Source organism: Eurosta solidaginis, chromosome 5, assembly GCF_040869045.1.
Source record: "Eurosta solidaginis isolate ZX-2024a chromosome 5, ASM4086904v1, whole genome shotgun sequence".
Lineage (NCBI taxonomy): Eukaryota > Metazoa > Arthropoda > Insecta > Diptera > Tephritidae > Eurosta > Eurosta solidaginis.
Genome location: NC_090323.1, coordinates 276,472,813 through 276,496,057, shown reverse-complemented (window position 1 = coordinate 276,496,057; position 23,245 = coordinate 276,472,813). Strand labels below are relative to the sequence as shown.

The 23,245-nt window shown below is 34.6% G+C and overlaps 2 protein-coding genes and 1 long non-coding RNA gene across 3 annotated transcripts in view; 2 read left to right on the top strand and 1 right to left on the bottom strand.

Annotated features, from left to right (window-relative positions):
- Positions 1-7,778, bottom strand: part of TP53INP (Tumor protein p53 inducible nuclear protein) — a 45,792-nt gene extending 38,014 nt beyond the window's left edge. The window contains exon 1 of the mRNA XM_067790999.1: positions 7,620-7,778. The gene's annotated coding sequence lies outside the window, so the exon portion shown is untranslated. The remainder of the gene's footprint in view (positions 1-7,619) is intronic.
- Positions 1-23,245, top strand: part of LOC137253664 (uncharacterized) — a 164,224-nt gene that overhangs the window by 77,912 nt on the left and 63,067 nt on the right. The window contains exon 2 of the mRNA XM_067791032.1: positions 12,863-12,878. The gene's annotated coding sequence lies outside the window, so the exon portion shown is untranslated. The remainder of the gene's footprint in view (positions 1-12,862; positions 12,879-23,245) is intronic.
- On the top strand, positions 14,876-16,037 carry LOC137251934 (uncharacterized). Its single transcript, XR_010953396.1, has 2 exons — positions 14,876-15,704; positions 15,767-16,037. It is a non-coding gene; the product is annotated as an uncharacterized lncRNA (long non-coding RNA).

The following is a 23,245-nucleotide window of genomic DNA, read 5'->3' as shown; positions in this document are numbered from 1 at the left end:
TTAGTTCCATAGGTGGACGCCGTTTCGAGATATCGCCATAAAGGTGGGCCAGGGGTGACTCTAGAATTCGTTTGTGCAATATGGGTATCAAACGAAAGGAGTTAATGAGTATTTTAAGAGGGAGTGGGCCTTAGTTCTATAGGTGGACGCCTTTTCGAGATATCGCCATAAAGATGGACCAGGTGTGACTCTAGAATGCGTTTGTACGATATGGGTATCAAATGAAAGGTGTTAATGAGTATTTTAAAAGGGAGTAATCCTTAGTTCCATAGGTGGACGCCGTTTCGAGATATCGCCATAAAGGTGGACCAGGGGTGACCCTAGAATTCGTTTGTGCAATATGGGTATCAAACGAAAGGTGTTAATGAGTATTTTAAGAGGGAGTGGGCCTTTCTGGACCAGGGGTGACTTTAGACTTTGTTTGTACGATATGAGTATCAAATGAAAGGTGTTAATGAGTATTTTTAAAAGGGAGTGGGCCTTCGTTTTATAGGTGTTCGCCTTTTCGAGATATCGCCATAAAGGTGGACCAGGGGTGACTTTAGAATTTGTTTGTATGATATGGGTATCAAATGAAAGGTGTTAATCATTATTTTAAAAGGGCGTGGGGCTTAGTTCTATAGGTGGACCCCTTTTCGAGATATCGCCATAAAGGTGGACCAGGGGTGACTCTAGAATTCGTTTGTGCAATATGGGTATCAAACGAAAGGAGTTAATGAGTAGTTTAAGAGGGAGTGGGCCTTAGTTCTATAGGTGGACGCCTTTTCCAGGTATCGCAATAAAGGTGGACCAGGGGTGACTCTAGACTTTGTTTGTACGATATGGGTATCAAATGAAAGGTGTTAATGAGTATTTTTAAAAGGGAGGGGCCTTCGTTTTATAGGTGTTCGCCTTTTCGAGATATCGCCATAGAGGTGGACCAGGGGTGACTTTAGAATTTGTTTGTATGATATGGGTATCAAATGAAAGGTGTTAATGATTATTTTAAAAGGGCGTGGGGCTTAGTTCTATAGGTGGACCCCTTTTCGAGATATCGCCATAAAGGTGGACCAGGGGTGACTCTAGAATTCGTTTGTGCAATATGGGTATCAAACGAAAGGAGTTAATGAGTATTTTAAGAGGGAGTGGGCCTTAGTTCTATAGGTGGACGGCTTTTCGAGATATCGCCATAAAGATGGACCAGGTGTGACTCTAGAATGCGTTTGTACGATATGGGTATCAAATGAAAGGTGTTAATGAGTATTTTAAAAGGGAGTAATCCTTAGTTCCATATGTGGACGCCGTTTCGAGATATCGCCATAAAGGTGGACCAGGGGTGACCCTAGAATTCGTTTGCGCAATATGGGTATCAAACGAAAGGTGTTAATGAGTATTTTAAGAGGGAGTGGGCCTTTCTGGACCAGGGGTGACTCTAGACTTTGTTTGTACGATATGAGTATCAAATGAAAGGTGTTAATGAGTATTTTTAAAAGGGAGTGGGCCTTCGTTCTATAGGTGTTCGCCTTTTCGAAATATCGCCATAAAGGTGGACCAGGGGTGACTCTAGAATGAGTTTGTACGATATGGGTATCAAATTAAAGGTATTAATGAGAGTTTTAAAAGGGAGTGGTGGTAGTTGTATATGTGAAGGCGTTTTCCAGATATCGACCAAAATGTGGACCAGGGTGACCCAGAACATCATCTGTTGGATACCGCTAATTTATTTATATATGTAATACCTGCCAAGATTTTAAGGGTTTTTTATTTCGCCCTGCAGAACTTTTTCATTTTCTTCTACTTAATATGGTAGGTGTCACAACCATTTTATAAAGTTTTTTCTAAAGTTATATTTCGCATCAATAAAACAATCCAATTACCTTACCATATTTCATCCCTTTTTTCGTATTCGGTATAGAATTATGGCATTTTTTTCATTTTTCGTAATTTTCGATATGGAAAAAGTGGGCGTGGTCATAGTCGGATTTCGTTCGTTTTTCATACCAAGATAAAGTGAGTTCAGATAAGTACGTGCACTGAGTTTAGTAAAGATATATCGATTTTTGCTCAAGTTATCGTGTTAACGGCCATGCGGAAGGACAGACGGACGACTGTGTATAAAAACTGGGCGTGGCATCAGCCGATTTCGCCCATTTTCACAGAAAACAGTTAACGCCATAAAAGCTATGCGCTTACCAAATTTCAAAAGGATTGGTTAATTTTTGTTCGACTTATGGCGTTAAAAGTATCCTAGACAAATTAAATGAAAAAGGGCGGAGCCACGCCCATTTTGAAATTTTGGTTTATTTTTGTATTTTGTTGCACCATATCATTACTGGAGTTGAATCTTGACATAATTTACTTATATACTGTAAAGATATTAAATTTTTTGTTAAAATTTTACTTTTAAAAAAATTTTTTTTTAAAAGTGGGCGTGGTCCTTATCCGATTTTGCAAATTTTTATTAAGCGTACATATAGTAATAAGAGTAACGTTCCTGCCAAATTTCATCATGATATCTTCAACGACTGCCAAATTACAGCTTGCAAAAGTTTTAAATTACCTTCTTTTAAAAGTGGGCGGTGCCACGCCCATTGTCCAAAATTTTACTAATTTTCTATTTTGCGTCATAAGTTCAACTCATCTACCAAGTTTCGTCGCTTTATCGGTCTTTTGTAATGAATTATCACACTTTTTCGGTTTTTCGAAATTTTCGATATCGAAAAAGTGGGCGTGGTTATAGTCCGATATCGTTCATTTTAAATAGCGATCTGAGATGAGTGCTCAGGAACCTACATACCAAATTTCATCAAGATACCTCAAAATTTACTCAAGTTATCGTGTTAACGGACGGACGGACGGACGGACGGACGGACGGACGGACGGACGGACGGACGGACGGACGGACATGGCTCAATCAAATTTTTTTTCGATCCTGATTATTTTGATATATGGAAGTATATATCTATCTCGATTCCTTTATATATGTACAACCAACCGTTATCCAATCAAACTTAATATACTCTGTGAGCTCTGCTCAACTGAGTATAAAAACAGGCGCTTTCGATGTCAGCTTAACACGCACTTTGCATCACCCAATTCACCAAGTTATTAAAACAAAACACCAAAAGAAAAGTTTTATAATAAATTTATATGCTCACTTTGCATATTTTTTTTTTTCAAAAAAATAAAAATTAACAATGAATTCAAATAAAAAGAACCAAGGCGAACATGTTTTCAAATTGTCCTCAAGTTGTAAAAAAAAAGCCAATTACCCAAAAAAGGTGCCAATTTTTTTAAAAAATTTACATTGCGATTGGCTGAAGGAATAAGCGAAATCAGTGATGCAAAATCCTTTAGTAGGTTCTAGGGGCATAAAAACTCCTTTGAAATAATTCTTACCTCATACTTAAGTTGAGGATATATGTACGTATGAGAAGGATTTGAAAAATCACTTGGGCTTTCATTTAAACACCTGTTGTTTATTTGCGAAACTATACAATAGCGTCTGAAATGCTTGATTTTCACACTTCATCCTTCAACACCCAAGTCTCCTAGTTTGACATTTCCTAAAGTTGGCGGCCCTATCCAAAACTAGTCCCTTGGAGTGAATCACATTGTTTATAGCCTAGCAACCAAGTTTAAATATAACCTACGAGTTACGGCTCCTTTTACAAATGTGAATACGTAGGCACACATATTTACCAGGTGACGCTTTGTCCTTCTCAAGAACACTCAAAGTGGTGAAGCAAAAGCTTTCCTAAGACAGTCGAACTAATGTGTGCTACTACCCTAACGTAGTGGACAGTCGAACTAGTCTGAAAATTGAAGCTACGCGGTCATCCATTCTAAAATATCGTTTTGATTTAATGAAGACTATTGAAATCAATGTTGTGAACACAAATGTCTGCAAACATTGGTCTACATTTTAAAAATTGTATCCAGGGTCCTTGTAAAATTTTAATTACGTAGATGCGCCGAGGATTATACGTTTTTCTCCCATGAGTTACGCAATGACATCCACTTAGACTGCTTATGATTTCGAGGGCGGCATCCTTGGCCAAATAGTCACTCCCTAACGTTTCAAGGTGTTTCTCTGGTGTAGCTCGGGCAGCATAGCGCGACAAAAACATCCGTTAGAAAGTCTTCGGAGCTACACCTAGAGCTTCTAGGAAAGCGACGTCGACGAAGGTACATATGAGTTCGAAGTCGCACTCCTATAGCTTCTGTGCTGGCATATCGTGTGATGGTCAGGAAGCGTCGTAGCGACTGGTGGTCGGGATTGCTACTGTTCGCATATCGGGAATTGTAGCTCTTAGTCATCGGGAATTTGTAGCTCGAAAAAACTGGATGCGCCGTGTGCCACGAGAGTCATGAGTATTAATAGACCAATAATAGCAACCGTAAGTCGCCTTTGTGCGTGTCCGCCAAGGAGCCACAAATGATTTAAAGAAATTGTGTTCGCGACGATTATTAGTAGTTAACCCCAGGTGAAACTTCGCTTTGCACGACATATACAGACAAAAGTGTAACCATTTTATGTATGTCTATTTCTTTTCAGCAGACACAGCAGTACCAGTCCAAAGACCGGGGTTAGGTTCGAAGCCTCCCTGGAGTAAGTGAAAGAGGGACAATTCCTCCGCAAAGAGCTACGCCTGAAAATTTTTGAACGATCTGCGAGTTTTTGAGGCAATAACCCCGGATCTTTCCGAAATGGCCTAAACGTTGATTTCCTTAAATACCTACAAATAAAACCTTTCCTAAGTACTATTTTTTTAAATAGAAAAATCAAGCTTTTTAAAGTAAGAACACCGGCTTACGCCGGCGCGCCGCTCACCCCGCCGTATATAATAGAGCCTACGCCGCCGCCGCCGATAAAGTGATCGGCGTAAACCTCTAATACATATATACAAATTTACACGAATTTTTTTGTTTTGTTTACATGTTTTTTTTTAAAGTGTTATTTCCGTGAAATATGCTTTATTTGTTTTACAATAAAATATGAATTGTTTTGTACAAATATAAAGTCTAGCTGTTATTTTCTTGGATAAAATATCTACAAACTTCCCCCACTATTTTAATTTTTCGTCTACCAACATCCTCTTTTTAAAGGTCCGTGCCTGGGCTGCAGGAATTGGTACTTTCGTACCAAAACTAGTACTTTAACAACGATTTGGTACGTTGGTACGTTGTTTTTGATTTTGGTACTTTTTCCTAGAAAGCGATTATTTACTTATTTTAATCTATTTTTTTATATATTACTTTTGTTAGTCAATTAGAAGCACTGGGATGTAACCGGAACGTTAACACAATTAAATCGACAACACTGTCAAAATTATCGCAAAGCCATCGATGCTCGAAAACATCGACTCTCAGTGCGAACTGCGCATCTCTACAATTGTTTTTCACTACGCTATAAATAATCATATGTAGAACCCATCAAGCATTTTATAGAAATATAGTGATGGATAAGTAGGAACGCTTAACTAATTTAAAGTGCAATAAGTTGATTAAGGCTGTGTGCGAGTTGACCTAAATTTCTACCTAAATAGAAAAAAAACCTAAATCACTGAAAACTGTCGGTAAGGCAGTGCAAAATAAAATTTTAGAGAAAGTGGGAAAGGTAGAGATGTAATAGGACCGTTCCATTGAGTTATGGAGCTCTGGCTCACAATCAAATCTCATTGGAACGATCTGGATCGATTTTATGAGAGCTGACAGCACTAATAAAAAATATCTGTTTTGTTGAAAATAAGAAGAAAAGTATACAAAAATTGAAGATACTGATAGAATTATTAGCATTTAAATGGTTTCGCGCGTAAAAAATTATTTATTTTCCTTACATTTTCTTCAAGTTGTTGACATTTTCCGCTGTTGACTTTTTTGCTTTTAAATATCGCGAAATCTTTTATGTATACACATACGTACCTACACTTATTTATTTCAGTTCTACCATAGCTCAACTACATATATGGTTTGCTCATCTCATCAGCTGATTTTCAGAGATGTATTTAAAGTTTGACGCTTAGCAGTCCATATAAAGTTTAAGCGTAAACGTCTATAGGTGTAAAAAAAACACAAATATTGATATCTCCTTTTTAAGTAATATTTAAAGGAAATTGATCCCTAAGGCCGGATGTATGTAGTTAAAAAGATGGGAAGATAGTGGGAAAGGTAGAGACGTAATAGGACCGTTACATTGAGTATCGAGCTCTGGCTCACAATCAAATCTCATTGGAACGATCTGGATCAATTTTATGAGAGCTGACAGCACTAATATAAAACATCTGTTTTTTTGAAAATAAGAAGAAGAAACGTACACAAACATTTAAGATACTGATAGAATTATTAACATTTGAATAGTTTCGCACGTAAACAAATTATTTATTTTCCTTACATTTTCTTCAAGTTGTTTACACTTTCCGTGTTTTTGCTTTTAAATATGGCGAAATCTTTTATGTATACACATATGTACCTAAACATATTTATTTCAGTGCTACCATGGCTCAACTACATATATGGTTGGCTCATCTCATCAGCTGATTTTTTTTTTTCATTTCACTGTACATTTTATTTTTTATAGTATATTTATTTATTTATACTTCGCTATATAGACGAAGTAATAAACAAACACATAAATATGGATGTAAGTATGTATACAGGGGGTACATATACTGTAAATACCTACCTACATAAATATGCGGGTAGATACGGGGCCGGTTCAAGAGAATTTGGGGCCCTAGGAGTTATTATTTGCGGCCCCTTTCTCCCGCATTTATAGAAAGAAATTGAACATCAGAAAATTAGAGATCAGAAATATTAAATTCAATCTTAATGTCAATAAAATAAAAAAATATTTCTTTTGCATATTAAATATATTTTTTTTTTCAACAAAAAAACGGAAATATAACACACACATGTATTTTTAATTATCTTAGAGTTTACTAAAACTTCATTTTCCGCGCCTTCAACTCAGAGAAAGTTGATATAATTTTACTTAAATCTAATTTTTGCACAATTTCCTGCTATATTGATAGCAATGCTAAACCGACAAGCCTTTCTTGAGTTATGGCCGAACGCAAGTACGTTTTGATTAATTTCAGTTTCGAAAAGCTACGCTCGCCACTCGCAACCGACATTGGTATCGTCAACAAAATACTAAATTGGGCATGGGACCAGACAAGTTGTGTTGCAAAATATAACTAAGGTGAAAATTAAATTTTTTTTATGAAGCTAAATATAGGGCCCCTACAAAATTTCTTCTTTTTTTTTTTTTGCAAAAAGGATTTTTAGTACAAAAGTTTTTATCAAATTTGGTGCCCCCTAGAGCTTGGTGCCCTAGGCGGTCGCGTAGTTCGCGTATATGGTAGAGCCGGCCCTGGGTAGATACAAAAGTATGTAAATACATATGTACATACATACATAAATACATATTTACATAGGAACGTAGTATGTTGGCTGTCATGTACATATGTATATATAAATATATAATGTTTAAAAATATGTACATATGTATATAATAACGCATGTATGTATCTACATTTTTAAGCCAGGCATTTATCGAAACTTTTTGTTATTCAACACCAAACACTTTAAAATATGTATTCTGAAATATATTTATTTATATATTTGTTAATTCTTACCTATTGTGGTTTGTTTTTGAAATAATCAAATTCTAACTATATGCGTCAGATTCCTCGACTTGTTAGATATTTTTTTGCGTTTTAGTAAATAATTAGTGCGACGAAAAGTATTGTTGCTACAAAGTCGACACAACAAAGCCAACTGAATTTAGCGGCCAGGGCAAAAAGTTTGTTTAGTCCCAGGCAAAGAATATAATATATGTATAAATGCTTACAAAGTCAAAACACCCTCTAACAAATAAAAACGAAAATCATGCATCCCTGTACATACTGATGTACGTTTATGTATACATTTATGGTTAATAAATATATATTAGGGTGGTTCCTAAAGCAATCAAATGAGCGGTTTCTTTTGTATTAGTTGCTTTATATGGAGTGCTAAGCGTATAACTTTATCTACGGTTCTGAAATTGCTGCGCAGAAAATCCATATGGTTCACATTGTTGTTGCATTTTCATGTTAAATCTCTATCCGTATCTGGTTCATGTACCATTGGAACACGAGGTTTGTTACAAGCAAAGCTTAAGAAGAAGAATTTGACATTTGCTTTGGCTAAGGGTTCTGGCACACTGCAAGTGAAATTATTTTTCGCACTGGTTGGTTACTTTTCTAGCATTTTTCGCAATTAAAAGCTGCAATATAACAAATAAATATGACACAAATATGTTAGCAAGTATTTTTGTTGTATAGGGAGAATGTTTATAACAGTGCTTCAATTTCAATTGCCAAGTCTGAAGTTCCTTCATATTTATAAGCACAACATCTTGGTAGATTGTGCCGATGTAATGCATAAGCTTGTGTTAAACGCATCTATATGAAAAATCTCATTGTTCCGTGGCCTTTAGTACTCCTAATTTCAATACGCAATATACTCAGATGCAACTGAAATATGTGTCTATAGCTGTATTTTTTTACATCTATAGACGTTTACGCTTAAATTTTATATGGACTGCTAAGCGTCAAACTTTAAATACACAAGCTAAGACTGGAAAAAAGGTTATATGATTTACAAGGACCACCCTAGTGAGCATATATGAAAGTATTTAGTGTTATACATATAATACTCCACCAAAAAATTTAACCTTATATAAGGTATCTTATAATGGCTTATAACATGAGGTCTTAAATATGTAAGGAACGTCAGTTATGTGGAATATTCTTTATAATAATCCCTATTTCTCTAAGCTTATTATTCGAGTTATATACTTATATACAGTACAGTTGGAAAGTATTAGAACAAGATAAAAAAAGATGTTGATGTTGAAATTGCTTCAGAATTGTATTTTTCCAGATTGAGAACGGTCAAGCGAAAGTAAATAGCCGTCGAAGTATGAGCCCAAATCATTACTTTGCAAAAAACAGGAAAAAACTATCGAGAAATAGCCAAACTTTTGAAAATATCTCGGTGTTCAGTTCATACGGCCATTAGAAGATATCGGGAGACTGGACAAAATACTAACAGAAAACGATCTGGTCGACCAAGAAATATATGCAATAAGTAAGGCCAATCGACAGAAATCTGCAACATAAGTTCGTGCTCATCGCACACGATAGTCTAAAAGCCGGCTTAAAGAAAAAGGTATGCTTGGACGTATTGCTGTCAGAAAGCCACTTCTACGGCCTGCAAATAAAGAGAAAATACTGAAGTTTGCTCAAGAACATATTGACTGGACGATTGATCAGCGGAAATCAGTTTTATGCTCACGTGTATCAAAATTCGAATTTTTCGGTAGCCATAGGCGTCAATACATACATCAATTATCCACCCTGTCTGAAAACCAATAAAACAAAATGATTATTTTATATGCTTTTATCATAAAATATATTTAGTTTCGTTTTTGCCACGTTATTTAAATTATTCCCAAATTATTAAATAAAATATATTTAGTTTCACTACTAATAAATCTGCCCTTAGTGAAGCCAGTTGACATATTACTACTAACATATGTATGTACATATTGCTATCTCTTGTTTAAGTAATATTTAAAGGAAATTGATCCCTAAGGCCGGATGTATGTAATTAAAAAGATGTGAAGAAAGTGGGAAATGTAGAGACGTAATAGGAGCGTTCCATTGAGCTATCGCGCTCTGGCTCACGATCATCTCATTGGAACGATCTGGCAGCACTAATATAAAACATCGGCCAGGGCAAAAAGTTTTTTTAGTCTCATCCAAAGAATATAATATATAAATGCTTACAAAGTCAAAACACCCTCTAACAAATAAAAACGAAAATCTTGCATCCCTGTACATACTGATGTACGTTTATGTATACATTTATGGTTAATAAATATATATTAGGGTGGTTCCTAAAGCAATCAAATGAGCGGTTTCTTTTGTATTAGCTGCTTTATATGGAGTGCTAAGCGTATAACTTTATCTACGGTTCTGAAATTGCTGCGCAGAAAATCCATATGGTTCACGTTGTTGTTGCATTTTCATGTTAAATCTCTATCCGTATCTGGTTCATGTACCATTGGAACCCGAGGTTTGTTACAAGCAAAGCTTAAGAAGAAGAATTTGACATTTGCTTTGGCTAAGGGTTCTGGCACACTTTGCAAGTGAAATTATTTTTCGCACTGGTTGGTTACTTTTCTAGCATTTTTCGCAATTAAAAGCTGCAGTATAACAAATAAATACGACACAAATATGTTAGCAAGTATTTTTGTTGTCTAGGGAGAATGTCTATAACAGTGCTTCAATTTCAATTGCCAAGTCTGAAGTTCCTTCATATTTATAAGCACAACATCTTGGTAGATTGTGCCGATGTAATGCATAAGCTTGTGTTAAACGCATCTATATGAAAAATCTCATTGTTCCGTGGCCTTTAGTATTCCTAAATTTCAATACGCAATATACTCAGATGCAACTAAAATATGTGTCTATAGCTGTGTTTTTTTACATCTATAGACGTTTACGCTTAAATTTTATATGGACTGCTAAGCGTCAAACTTTAAATACACAAGCTAAGACTGGAAAAAAGGTTATTTGATTTACAAGGACCACCCTAGTGAGCATATATGAAAGTATTTAGTGTTATACATATAATACTCCACCAAAAAATTTAACCTTATATAAGGTATCTTATAATGGCTTATAACATGAGGTCTTAAATATGTAAGGAATGTCAGTTGTGAGGAATATTCTTTATAATAATCCCTATTTCTCTAAGCTTATTATTCGAGTTATATACATATATACAGTACAGTTGGAAAGTATTAGAACAAGATAAAAAAAGATGTTGATGTTGAAAAAAATTCGAATTTTTCGGTAGCCATAGGCGTCAATACATACATCAATTATCCACCCTGTCTGAAAACCAATAAAACAAAATGATTATTTTATATGCTTTTATCATAAAATATATTTAGTTTCGTTTTTGCCACGTTATTTAAATTATTCCCAAATTATTAAATAAAATATATTTAGTTTCACTACTAATAAATCTGCCCTTAGTGAAGCCAGTTGACATATTACTACTAACATATGTATGTACATATTGCTATCTCTTGTTTAAGTAATATTTCAAGGAAATTGATCCCTAAGGCCGGATGTATGTAATTAAAAAGATGTGAAGAAAGTGGGAAAGGTAGAGACGTAATAGGAGCGTTCCATTGAGCTATCGCGCTCTGGCTCACGATCATCTCATTGGAACGATCTGGCAGCACTAATATCAAACATCTGTTTTGTTGAAAATAAGAAACGTACACAAAAATTGAAGATACTGATAGAATTATTAACATTTGATTAGTTTCGCACGTAAACAAATTATTTATTTTCCTTACATTTTCTTCAAGTTGTTTACACTTTCCGTGTTTTTGCTTTTAAATATGGCGAAATATTTTATGTATTCACTTACGTACACATATTTATTTCAGTGCTACCATGGCTGAACTATATGGTTGACTCATCCCATCAGCTGATTTTAACAATCTGAACAAAGGTTTGTTTTTGCTGTAGAGATGAGCCAACCATATATTTGAGCCATGAGTGCTACCAACTCAAAAGTGGTTAATTGTCCAAAAATGTACTACAGAAAACGAAACGAACAGAACTACTTTGCACTGCAATCCTACAAAAGGGCAACATATTCTACCCCTCTCAAAACAAAAGAGTAGCCGTTTGATATAACGTGTGAAATAAGATTTTTTTACGGTTATTTTTAATGAGTTTACTTAGGTAGACTTCTTTGTATGTAGACTTTGTAAGATACATGCACGAAAATGTTTGAGCAGCAGAACTGTGACAGAGCGGTTCATTTTAAGTTCTGTTCTGCCATGAAAAATTCAACATTTTTACAATGTGAATGGTCGAACTTTTTCAATATCGAAATAATTTAGAGTAATGTGTTCATGTGGAAAACACTATAAAATTTGATATTGGAAACGTTGAAATGGCAAATATAAGCTATGAATCGGGCAACAACTTTTTAATTTTTAATTTTTCCTTTTCACATTTTGTTATGTATAGACAGTAATTTAACCAATTGGCGCTAGTTAGAAGAGCGAGGAAGCGACTGGCAAGGCAGACGAGTTTTTCTTGAGAGCTTTTCATGGCAGAAATACACTCGGAGTGCTTGCCAGGCTCTGCCGAGGGGCGACCACGCTTAGAAAAATTTTCTTCTAATTAAAAATTCTTGTTTCTAAAATTTTGATGTTGCTTTGCCCCTGCCGTGAACCCAGGATCTTCGGTGTGGTAGGCGGAGCACGCTACAATCACACCACGGCGGTCGCGCTGGCTTTTAGCTCGACCAGAATTGGATTAATTATGTACATTCCTCGTGTTCCATATGGTTCACATTGTTGTTGCATTTGCATATTAAATCTCTATCCGTATCTGGTTCATGTACCATTTGAACACGAGGATTGTGTAGCAAGCAGCGTTGTATTCCTAATTGCTTAAGCCTTTTTTTTCCGTTTTAGGAATTGAATGTTCCAATTCCAATTAATGGCAAGAGGACTTTTAAATTGCCTCTTATATCGCCAGGTTAACAAACGTATAAGGGTAATATACTTGCAACATTTAGACGTGCATAAGCAGCTAACATATGTCGCAAAGTAAAAACCCGTAGCACAAATTTTCTCCTTGTAATTGCTAAATATATGGCTTGTTGCCATGTGCTTTTTCAAAATTTGCAATTCATCATGAATTATATTTTTATGTATGTATGTATCATAATTTTTTTTTTTTTTTCTATTTTCCAATCTCCAATGTCACTTTATGGTTGTATGATTCGAATCCAGTAATTTGTATAATCCGGTGAGTTTTAATATAATATGTACAGATGCTCTAGTCCATTCAATTGTGGTAATTATTTTTCGTTTATTTCATTTTTGTAAAAGTATTTTCGTCTTTTCAGGTGTTATATTTTATATTTATTAGGGGGACTCATGATAGCATATAAACTTATAAGGTGTAAAATTATATCCATTTACACACGCTGTTATATGAACGCACCTAATAATACTCTTGATAAACTTGATTGTTTATCAGCTGTATTATTGCCGAACAGCATTTTTTGATTGTTATACAAATTAAAAAATACCAAGATTAAGTGAAAAATCAAAACTAAAACGCCTTTACTTGCTGATGTTGGAGATTTTTGTTGAAAATGCCGTCTGTAATGTCTGCAAGGTTGCATTCCTTTGAGTTTACCGCGTTTACACAATGAAATGTGCGCGTAAATTTATACAAATTGTGTAAATGATTTTTCATACAAAATTTGACAGCTCGTGCGTAAACTAGATAAATTTATACGTTTACACACTTTATAAGGCATTTATACGGTTACATGAGTCCCCCTATGGTTTTAAATATTTGGAGCTCATGTGAAGAAGCTCAGGACGCACTACATAAACTTTCAACCTTTGCCCAAGATTTATGGTTGTATGATTCGAATCCAGTAATTTGTATAATCCGGTGAGTTTTAATATAATATGTACAGATGCTCTAGTCCATTCAATTGTGGTAATTATTAAAAATACAAAAACAGTAATAACCTATGTATATTGTGATTATTTTTCATATTCACTTTAGTCATGTGTACATGACAAAATTATTAATTATTAAAATCCAATATATGGCTTGTTGCCATGTTATTCCAGTATCCCGTTATGGGTAAAATCCCATTATAATCTTTATGGCGTCACGCCAGGTTCTCCATTAATTTGTGTATGTATATATAATATTAGGTTAGGTTTTTTCTTGACACCACGCCATTTTTCCAATGTCAGTGTAGCAGCTTGCGAATGAATGTCAATTTTTGTAATTGTTCTCAATTTCGATTGAGATTGGTATTTCGATGGCCCACGCCAGGTTATATTCAATTTGTCAATTTATTAATTAATGTTCACCGAAAGTGATTTTAAAATTTTTGCAATCAAAATTGCAATTTAATGTTCATAGATATGCACATATTGCATAGCTTTTAAAGCGAGCGCTTATTCAGCATAAAATTATAATCCGTAATTTGTTCCGTTATAATTCGGAGAATTTCCAGTATATGGCCTGTTGCCATGTGCTCAACATTTTCCCGTTACGACAGTTATACGTAAATCGAGTTGGTATTATGTGGCCCACGCCAGGTTATCAATTTAAATTTTCCAATATGTTTTCACTTATACTTTCACTGATTCCTGTTGAGAGTGCATAACCCCTATCTGACACCAGATCAGTGAAGCACTGCATCTCCCAACTCCGCCGAAAAGCCAGAAGGAAGCACTAAGCCAACCTTAAGGCCTATTCAATTTTCGGCTCAACTAAAAAAGCCCGACAAATTACAGTTGAGCCGAGGATGTCCCGCACGACCACTCTGACTGAACGACTAGAACGGAATCATTGTTTACTATATAGTTTGGCAGCTTAAGTAGAGGTTATGTTGCGAATAGAGTGGAAGGCAGTGGACTAGGCAGTCGAATGCCATATAATGAAGGAATGGTGTTCGGAGTTTTTTCAAAGTTAAAAAAAAAATGATAAAAGCTTTAATATAAATAAAACTGTTGTTTTAATAACAACAAAAACGCCATATATATACTGTATACATAAATTTATAAGGATTATCTCACTTGAAAAATTGAATTAAATAATCTAAAGTTTTTTTTTTTTGAAACTGAGTCGAGAACTGTGCGTGTGAATATGCGAATTTTCACCGATCAGCTGTTAGTTGCGCTACTTGGTAAAATTTACAATGAACGGAATGCTTAAGCCGTTTTTTTGGGTTCTAAGAAACACAAATGTATATCAGTAGGGACGTTCCATTGGTTTATCGAGCTCTGGCTCTGGCTCAAATCTCATTGGAACGATCTGGATCAACTTTATGAGAACTGGCAGCACTAATATAAAACATCTGTTTTGTTGAAAATAAGAAGAAACGTACACAAAATTTTAAGATACTGATAGAATTATTAACATTTAAATAGTTTCGCACGTAAGCAAACTACTTATTTTCCTTACATCATCTTCAAGTTGTTTACTTTTCAGTGTTTTTGCTTTTAAATATGGCGAATTCTTTTATGTATACACAAATGTACACATATTTAGTTCAGTGCTACAATGGCTCAAATATATGGTTGGCTCATCTCACCAGCTGATTATATTTTTTTCATATCACTGAAGTAGGGATTGTCAGAAGGAGATGGCAAACTTAAAATGAAACCAACGAATTTACAACATTTTCTTACTACATACAAATGCTGCTAAGTTTTATGTTTTCATTCCATTCCATTCGTCTAAAAGCAACACTCTGATTTTGGCAATGTGAACAAATGTATGTTGTTGCTGTAGAGATGAACCAACCATATAGTTGAGCCATGAGTGCTACCAACTCAAAAGTGGTTAGCTGTCAAAAAATCTACTACAGAAAACGAAACGAACAGAACTGCTATACGGATCAGAAATTGAACCAGATAAATATCAGGATCACAACGTTGTTGTTGCATTTGCTTGTTAAATTTCTATCCGTATCTCGTTCAAGTCTCAATGGAACGTAACTAGTGTTGCTGCTTTGATATATATATATATACATATGTAGCCGAATTCTTTTTTGGGTTGGTACACATTTGGATACATTTGCATTAACATTTTATGGTAATTATTCCATTATTCGCGATTTTTTCTTATCTAAAGGTAATATTTTGAGTATTTTTCAGGGTTCTGCAATTTTTGAAATATAGCGACGCATATCTTCAGCGGGCGATGGAGAAAGATACAGAATGAGGCCACATATTCACTTTAAAAATCAAAAGAACGATCCTATTTGTAATATTTAGGTCTGTGCCGAAGATACAACACTTGTCTTATCCACAATGCATCTATGTACATTTGTATATGTTTATATGCATGTGAATACCAACATATGTATGTATGCCTCGATCGTATCGTCCACTTCTTTTATTAAACAAATGTATATGTTAAAAGCAACACTTTATTTTATTTAACATACCCCGGCTTATGTAAGTTTATGTTATGGAATTTTTTTTCTGAAATGGAAAAGCGCAACGGCAACACCGTAAGTACACATACGTACATTTATAAATCCAAAATCGATAAAGGGCCAATTAATGGGGACATATAACCATAAAACAATAACCAGCTGCCTTATGGAAATCAATGGAATCGATTAATGGTGCCATACCACCACGCCATACCATACCATAACCATACCATATCCAACTAATTGAGTTGGTGAATTTAATAATTTTTTTAGATTTCATTCATTGTTTTGGATACGCTATGAATAAGAGACTTATTTTTTGTGAAATATGTTTGTATTTTTTTTTCTTCATTTTTATGAAATTTTCACGATTTTTAGGTTAAGGCACCATTAATCGATCACATTGGAGATGGTTATGGATATGGGTTACGACTATGGCGTTGGGGTTAAGGAAGTTTAATTGGCCCTTAATGCAAATTTGTGTACATCGTACACTATGATTGGTTGCATGAGAGGAACGTGGGCAATGAGTAGTAGAAAAAAGGTGTTCAGCTGATGTTTTAGGCTAAAACTTTTAGCCCACGAGTGTTTGTGGATAGGTATATATATTTTTAGATATATGCACACAGTCCTCGTGTTCCAATGGTACATGAACCAGATACGAATAGAGATTTAACATGCAAATGCAACAACAATGTGTGTGGATCATATGGATCACATTGTTGTTGCATTTGCATGTTAAATCTCTATCCGTATTTGGTTCATGTACCATTGGAACAGGAGGAGTGTCTTGATATTTCGGTATATGTATTGGACTTCCATATATCAAAATCGTCAGCATCGAAAAAAAATTTGATAGAGCCATGTCCGTCCGTCCGTCTGTCCGTTAACACGATAACTTGAGTAAATTTTGAGGTATCTTGATGAAATTTGGTATGTACGTTCCTGGGCACTCATGTCAGATCGCTATTTAAAATGAACGATATCGGACCATAACCACGCCCACTTTTTCTATATCGAAAAACCGAAAAAGTGCCATAATTCATTACCAAAGGCGGATAAAGCGATGAAATTTGGTGAAACTTATGACGCAGAATAGAAAATTAGTAAAATTTTGGACAATGGGCATGGCAACGCCCACTTTTAAAAGAAGGTTATTTAAAAGTTTTGCAAGCTGTGTTTTGGCAGTCGTTGAAGATATCATAATGAAATTTTACAGGAACGATACTCCTATTACTATATGTATGCTTAATAAAAATTAACAAAATCGGATAACGACCACGCCCACTTAAAAAACAATTTTTTTTAAGTCAAATTTTAACAAAACATTTAATATCTTTACAGTATATAAGTAAATTATGTCAACATTCGACTCCAGTAATGATATAGTGCAATAAAATACAAAAATAAAGGAAAATATCAAAATGAGTGTGGCTCCGCCCTTTTTCATTTAATTTGTCTAGAATACTTTTAATGCCATAAGTCGAACAAAAACTTACCAATCTTTGTGAAATTTGGTAGGGGTTTAGATTATAGGACGATAACTGTTTTCTGTGAAAAAGAGCGAAATTGGTTGAAGCCACGCCCAGTTTTTATACACAGTCGACCGTCTGTCCTTCCGCTCGGCCGTTAACACGATAACTTAAGCAAAAATCTATACATCTTTACTAAACTCAGTTCACGGACTTATCTGAACTCACTTTTTATTGGTGTAAAAAATGGCCGAAATCCGACTATGACCACGCCCATTTTTTCGATATCGAAAGTTCGAAATATGACAAAAATGCCATAATTCTATACCAAATACGAAAAATGGGATGAAAAATGGTAATTGGAACGCCAAATATAACTTCAGAAAAAAACTTTGCAAAATGGGTGTGACACCTACCATATTAAGTAGAAGAAAATGAAAAAGTTCTGCAGGGCGAAATCAAAAGCCATTGGAATCTTGGCAGGAATACTGTTCGTGGTATTACATATATAAATATATTAGCGGTACCCGACAGGTGAAGTTCTGGGTGACCCTGGTCAATATCTCGAAAACGCCTTCACATATACAACTACAACCACTCGCTTTTAAAATACTCATTAATACCTTTCACTAGAGTCACCCCTGGTCCACCTTTATGACGATACCTCGAAAAGGCGTCCACCTATAGATCTAAGGCCCACGGCCTTTCAAAACACCCATTAACACCTTTTATTTGATGCCCATATCGTACAAACAAATTCTATAGTCACGCTGGTCCACCTTTATGGCGATATCTCGAAAGGCGTCCACCTGTAGAACTAAGGACCACTCCCTTTTAAAATACTCATTAGCACTTTTCTTTTGATACCCATAACGCACAAACAAACTATAGAGTCGCCCCTGGTCCACCTTTATGGCGATATCTCGAAAAGGTGTCCACCTATAGAACTAAGGCTCACTCCCTTTTAAAATACTAATTAACACCTTTCATTTGATACCATATCGTACAAAGAAATTCTAGAGTCACCCCTGGCCCACCTTTATGGCGATATCTCGAAAAGGCGTCCACCTATAGAACTAAGGCCCACTCCCTTTTAAAATACTCATTAACACCTTTCATTTGATACCCATACCGTACAAACAAATTTTAGAGTCACCCCTGGTCCACCTTTATGGCGATATCTCGAAAAGGCGTCCACCTATAGAACTATGGCCTACTCCCTCTTAAAATACTCTTTAATACCTTCCGTTTGATATACATGTCATACAAACACATTCCAGGGTTACCCTAGGTTCATTTTCCTACATGGTGATTTTCCCTTATTTTGTCTCCGTAGCTCTCAGCTGAGTATGTAATGTTCGGTTATACCCGAACTTAGCCTTCCTTACTGTTCGTATTTGGTATAGAATTATGGCATTTTTTTAAATTTTTCGTAATTTTCGATATCGAATAAGTGGGCGTGGTCATAGTCGGATTTCGCCATTTTTTATACCAATACAAAGTGAGTTCAGATAAGTACGTGAACTGAGTTTCGTAAAGATATATCGATTTTTGCTCAAGTTATCGTGTTAACGGCCGAGCGGAAGGACAGACGGTCAACTATGTATAAAAACTGGGCGTGGCTTAAACCGATTTCGCCCTTTTTCACAGAAATAAGTTATCGTCCTAGAATCTAAGACCCTACCAAATTTCACAAGGAGTGGTACATTTTTGTTCGACTTATGGCATTAAAAGTATCCTAGACAAATTAAATGAAAAAGGGCGGAGCCACGCCCATTTTGAAATTTTCTTTTATTTTTGTATTTTGTTGCACCATATCATTACTGGAGTTGAATGTTGACATAATTTACTTATATACTGTAAAGATATTAAATTTTTTGTTAAAATTTGACTTAAAAAATTATTTTTTTAAAAGTGGGCGTGGTCGTTCTCCGATTTTGCTAATTTTTATTAAGCATACTTATAGTAATAGGAGTAACGTTCCTGAACGGGAAAAAGGGTATCCTATGTCCGTCTCCTGGTTCTAAGCTACCTCTCCACCAGTTTTCAGCCAAATCGGTTCATCCGTTCTTGAGTTATAAATAGTGTAACTAACACCACTTTCTTGTATATTCTTCTTAATATATAAAAAACACGTGTCACACAATTGAGGCCAATAGACTCCTAAACTACTGAACCGATTTTGAATTTGTTTTGCATCCCGTGTGTAGTTTGATCTAGCTTGAAATATAGGATAGGTGAATGGGTGACTAGGGTCTCGAGATATAGGCCAAAACGTGGACCCGGGTGTAGGGTTATATTTATATTCAACTTTAAATGTACCTACTTTAAATAAATTGAATTTTTTTGTTCTTGTTAATTTTTATTTTTCAATTGTAAAATATTGTCTTTCAAAAATTTTCATTCGGTTGAAATATTTAAAAACGTTTTGTAACATACTTTTAGGAGCGGTTAAATAAAAATATTTTATAAAAATAAATAGTGCTTATTATTAAATAGTGATTTATATATTAAATACCACATTGCCGATCTAGCCAGCCAAACATAAAAACCGTCCTTCAAAAACAACGAATCAAATTTTAATTCTTGTATGCTGTATGAAATAATAACGCCACCAGTTGATGTTCAGCAAAAATCGATGTATTCTCTTCCTAGTTATATATTATGCGAGTGGAAACCATATTGACTTCCGAAAACGATACCATAGTTCTGTTTACTATATCCAACTTATTACGTTTTTATCAGCAAATTCTTAAACAAATTGTTAAAGGTGGTGCACTTGAACAAAAACAAAAAGACCAGTGAAGAGATTTATTTAAATTCACTTTCAAATAAAGTGCGTAACATCTTGCAACGTCCAGCTCTAACTCGCTAAAAGTTTTGTAATTCGTACCTTTAAACTAGTGTGAAGTGTCCTCACTACTCGAAGAATTATCTGAAAAACAAGTTGAAAATATATACCAAATATATCGTGAACATCACAAGAGCCCTCTCTAACGCGTATTTGACGTAGACGTGGTGGTCCAAAAACTAGATTCACTTCGTCGTCTTCGTCGTATTTTTGGATTGTCATTATTTCAGACGTTACCGCTGCATCATTAACATCAGCCTTTCAATCAAACATTGCAAGAGCAACAACAACAAAAGCTACAAATACAAAACAATTAAAGCCATTGCACAATACATTGTCTAATTTCATCAATCAATTTTAAAGCCATTGCACAATACATTGTCTAAATTCATCAATCAATTTTAAAACCATTGCGACAAATATTTGGTGAGCTGCATCTAGTATTAATATTATTTATATGTATCTGTATATGTATCAAAATAGATTAATAATTTGGGGTTTGTAAACGCTCCTTTCCGGACATTTTTATTTCTTCCTATAATATAATTTTTGTAGTTATTTCTATTAACAATGTTTCATTCACCATCAAATAATATACGTACATCTACACCACGAAATCAAGTAAACGATTCACTTATTGATTTGGATAATGAAAATAATCAAAATGATTTACCAAATCCATATGTGAATCAAAATAATGAAATTTTTGCTACATCGGTAAAACTTCCCCAATTTTGGACTAATTGCCCTGAAGCATGGTTCATCAATGCTGAAATGCAATTTAGTCGAAAGAACATTACTCAGGAAGGGACAAAATATGAATATGTTGTAACTGCACTTCCACAGGATGTAATTATGACAATTCTTGATTTTATTCAAAATCCTCCTGAAAATGACAAATTTTCTGCATTAAAGAAAATTTTAATTGAACGGCACTCAATAAGTGAGAATGCCAAATTAGATCGAGTGTTATCTGATTCAGAAATGGGAGATCGCAAACCTTCTGAGTTTTATCGGTCTCTAGTGCTACTTTCTGGAAACAATTTTAGCAAAGAAATTCTTAAAAACTTTGGATAAGGAAGTTGCCAAAAAATTTAAGTATTATTCTTACTAGTTCGAATTTGAATGAAATAAGTGAATTAGTTAAATTAGCCGATAATATTTGGGAAGTTTATAATAAAAATGAAATAGCCTCAGTTAGTAATTTTCCAAATTCTAAAAGCGAAAATGCAATTATTTCAAATTTGGTTCAAACAACTAACATGATGTGCAAAAATTTTGAAAAATTGTCATTAGAGATCAGTGAAATTAAAAATCAGATAAGTCAAAATTATTCAAGGTCCCGATCTTTTAGTAGGAATCGTTTTAGAGGTCCTTCTAGATATCGATCAAAGTCTCGTGACAACCCAAATTGGCTCTGTAGGTATCATTATAAGTTTGGTAATCAGGCTTTGAAGTGCGAACAACCTGCGCTTTTAAAAATAATAGTTCGTCAAACTAAAGTTATCCGTTGTTACGGCGACAAACAACGGACATTTAGACACCTTTACACGTCGCTTATTTATTTTTGATAAAACAAACTTAATTTTTTAATAGATAGTGGAGCAGAAATTTCAGTGCTTCCGGTTTCAAAATCTTTAAGTTCGAAAAAGTCATCAGATATTATTTTAACTGCAGCTAACGGTTCAACGATTTCGACATACGGTAAAAAACTTTTAAATATTAATTTAGGACTGCGTCGCGAATTTCCGTTCACGTTTTTAATAGCGGATATAGCTAAACCAATTATCGGTGCTGATTTTTTGTGTAAATATGGTCTCTTAGTTGATGTTAAACGCAAATGCTTAGTAGATCCGATAACAAGTCTTTCAGTTAACACAATTTCATGTGTTTGTAATGTTTCGCTACCAAAAGTTTTCGCTGTTGATAACACATTTACAAAGTTCTTGAAAGAATTTCCTTCTTTATTTTCTGAACCAGATTATTCACAACCAGTTAGACATACAACAGTTCACAGATTAGTCACTGAAGGAAATTTGCCATTTTCTAAACCAAGACGTTTAGACCCCATTAAATTCAAAGTAGCTAAAACTAAATTCGATTTTTTAGTAAAGACAGGGATATGTAGACCTTCTAATTCAGCAGTAGCATCTCCTTTACATCTTGTATCCAAGAAGGAGTTAAATGACTGGCGTCCTTGTGGAGATTTTAGAAGATTAAATGTCGTAACAGTTCCTGATCGTTATCCTTTGCCCCATGTTCATGACTTCAACATGAATCTAAGAAATAAGAAAATATTTTCAAAATTAGATTTGGTAAGAGCTTATTTGAATTTGTACGAATGCCTTTCGGGCTTAGGAACTCCGCGCAAACTTTTCAACGATTTATTAATGAAGTAGTTAATGATTTAGACTTTGTTTTTACATATATTGATGATCTCTTAGTGGCAAGCGAAAATGAGGAACAACATTTCAAAGATCTTCGAGTACTATTTCAGCGCCTAACGGAGTACGGTTTAAATATAAAACCAAGTAAATGTACTTTTGGCGTAACAAATGTTGACTTTTTAGGACATAATATTTCTGAAACGGGAATTAGACCCTCAGAAGAAAAAGTTTTAGCCATTCGAAATTTTGATCGTCCAAAATCTATTAAGCAGGCACAAAAATTTATTGGTATGGTTAATTATTACCATCGATATATACCAAAATTAGCAGAGTTTACGACAGTTATCTATGATTTAATTAATAGAACAAATAAGAAGCGAGACAAGATTTTAATTTGGGACGATACATCTAATAAAGCTTTCGAATGCATTAAAGAAAAGTTTGCATCTGCGATATTGTTAAATCATTTTAACAAAGATGCAAAA